Raw genomic sequence first — 2814 nt, 5'->3', positions numbered from 1 at the left:
TGACTGACTTGGTATATTTAAGACATTTATATTGTGTTTTTTGCACCATTAGCAAACCCAGAAAATTTAAAAAAATCTCAATCTGTACCTGTATAAAACCCATCAGAGTATCTTAGAGACAAAGTCTGAGACTCTTCTTTATGTCAAGTAGTATATTGTTTACAGTGACAGTACAATTGAATAAACTGAAACCTAATTTTTTTTCTCAGAGCTGTCCATATAAAAGATCACTTGAGTTCCTTGGTGATTTATGAAGGTGTCAGTAATGCACTTAAATCACTTACTGCAATCTGGAAAATACCAGTCTCTAGCTTATTAAACCATGGGAATGATGATCTCTTCTTTAAACGTGTACATGGGGGCTCTGGAGATGTGTCCAGCTCTTGGGGCTGCCATGTGTTTCCTCTGTAACCTCAGGAAAGTCACCGTTCCTTTGTACTCAGTTTCCCACATGTAAAATGGGGATAACACACAACACACAGAACACCTGGCTTATTTAGACAGTATTTTCTTGGCCAAGAAATAAATTTCCCACACATAATTACACAGGTCTTAGACAAAGTGCCTCAAGACTTTACTTGGAGCTCCTAACCACTAATAAAACAAAATGAACATGAAATATTAAGAAAAGCCTTTAAGCACCCCTGCAACAATATCTGATCTAAAAATCATTTAAAAGTATATGAATTCAAGTACCTGAAAATTATCTATTAATCTAAATGCTTAAATATATGTAGCTAATCCATCAAAAATCTTCCTCCAGACACACTACTGTATCGTATAGAAACATGCAAATTCTTTTCATTTTTTTAAATTAAAATATTTTAATATTATTTTAAATATCACTAGAGACAAAACTGTATGCATGCTGTAGAAACAGTGTAATCATAAAGTCTAGGTCAGATTTTGAACTGTTATGCTTTGTATGAAATGAAGAAATCTGCAGTTCGTATGGATACTTCCTGGAAAGGAAATTTTAAACTTGATTCTACAGCACTAAACCAGAGATGGTTGACTGTCCACAAGTACAAAGAACATCATTAATACTGTAAAAATTAAACTTCTAGTTAGAAAATGTCAGATATAAAATTGGCACATGGAGTCCTATTTAACCTTTATTGGGCATATATTGAAGAATAGTGTCTTTAATTTAATATCCACACTTCATAATTTCATTAGCATTTAAGGCCAAGAAAAATGATTCAATAATTCTGTATATAAATGACTGTCATTTCATCATTATCCTTGGACTGAGCCCAAAACTTTTATACTTGGCTGAAACATCAGTCCCAGAAAATCATGTGTTCTTGATTTAAAGACATCATGGGATGGAGAATGTACCACTACTGTTGGACATGTGTTCCAGTGGTTAATCCCCTTTAAAAAAGATGCCTAATTTACAATTTGATTTGTGTGCTTTCAGATTGCAGGTGCTGGTTCTTATCATACTTTTCTCAGATAAGCACCCAGCCTACCTGTTTCCTACCTCCCCTGCTCAGCGATACTTCTACACTGTTATCAAGTCTACTCACACTATTCTTCAAAAAAATTAAATAGTCTGAGTTCCTTAAGTCTCACACTATAAAGCTTTTTTTTCCTAAAAAAAAAAAAAAACAACAAACCACCACAAAAAAAAATGTGTGCCCCTCTCCTCATCTTCAAATATTAATAAATTTTAAGAAGAGAGCCTGCTCACAATTGCACCATCTTAGGCAATTTCTCTTTCAGAGGCCCCATGAAGGAGGAACAAGCATGAGCTGGACCAAGCAGAAGAAAAACAGCAGCAGCCAAATCTGGAGGACAGAAGTCCTTCAAATTCCCTCCCCTTAGATAGGGGGTGGGGGGGGTGGAATATCAAATTAGCAAGGTTTCCATTCCTGAGTGACTTGCTAAGCTATTAATGTCCTGAGAGGGTTTGGTGTGTTTGCAGCAAGACCTGCTCTACACAAGGGCTAGCTTGTGCCTGCGAGATAGTTACTAGCTTCCTTTAGGAAACATCCAGATTTTACCACAATGCAGTGCAAGTCTCTGCCTGCATCCCTGTTCCTTATCTTCTCTCTTCCAGAAACTAGACTGGTCACTGTGGTATAGCATGATAGACACAGGCTAACACCAACTGTAGATTCATTTGTGTATAATCCCTTTCTGTTAGACAGGTGTATACAAAGAGCTTCATTCACTGCTGTCCTGATCTTGTCAGACCCTCTCATGTGCACAAACCTGTATCTCGTAACAGTAATGAAAGCTAGTTTCACAGTAATTGTTCTATACATGCTTATTATTTAGGCTGTATTAATGAATATTTTAACTAGAGATTGGGCTGAGGTGTGATTTCCACAAGATAAGAAATAGATTTGCTATGCTCTATTTTTTCATTGTAATGGAAGTGTGCCCCATAATATTATATTTCTTAATTCTTTCATATTATGCTCAACAGCAATTCAAACTCTCTGGATGACGCAAGGTTACAAAATCTCACTTTGAGAAAAGTTGTGGACTTGCCCGAAGGTCTCCAAAAATCAGAGGCTTAGAAAACATGGCCTGTGAGGAAAGATTGAGGAACTGGGTTGTTAAAAATAGTGATAGGAGAACAGGAGGAACATGATAATGGCTTTCAAATACACTGAATAGTGTGGCATATAGGAAAGTAGTAACGTATGGATAGGATAAAAAGTCAGTTTCAATGCAGAAGTGAGTTAGGCTGAACATTAAGGAAAGCCTAATGACTTCACGGTCAGGACAGCAGAACATGGGAATAAGCTACGAGTTTGTGGAGCCTCTGCCCATGGAGAAGCTAAAAAGTGGGTCACACAC

Source organism: Falco cherrug, chromosome 4, assembly GCF_023634085.1.
Source record: "Falco cherrug isolate bFalChe1 chromosome 4, bFalChe1.pri, whole genome shotgun sequence".
NCBI classification, from domain to species: domain Eukaryota; kingdom Metazoa; phylum Chordata; class Aves; order Falconiformes; family Falconidae; genus Falco; species Falco cherrug.
Note: the sequence above shows the minus strand (reverse complement) of the source record.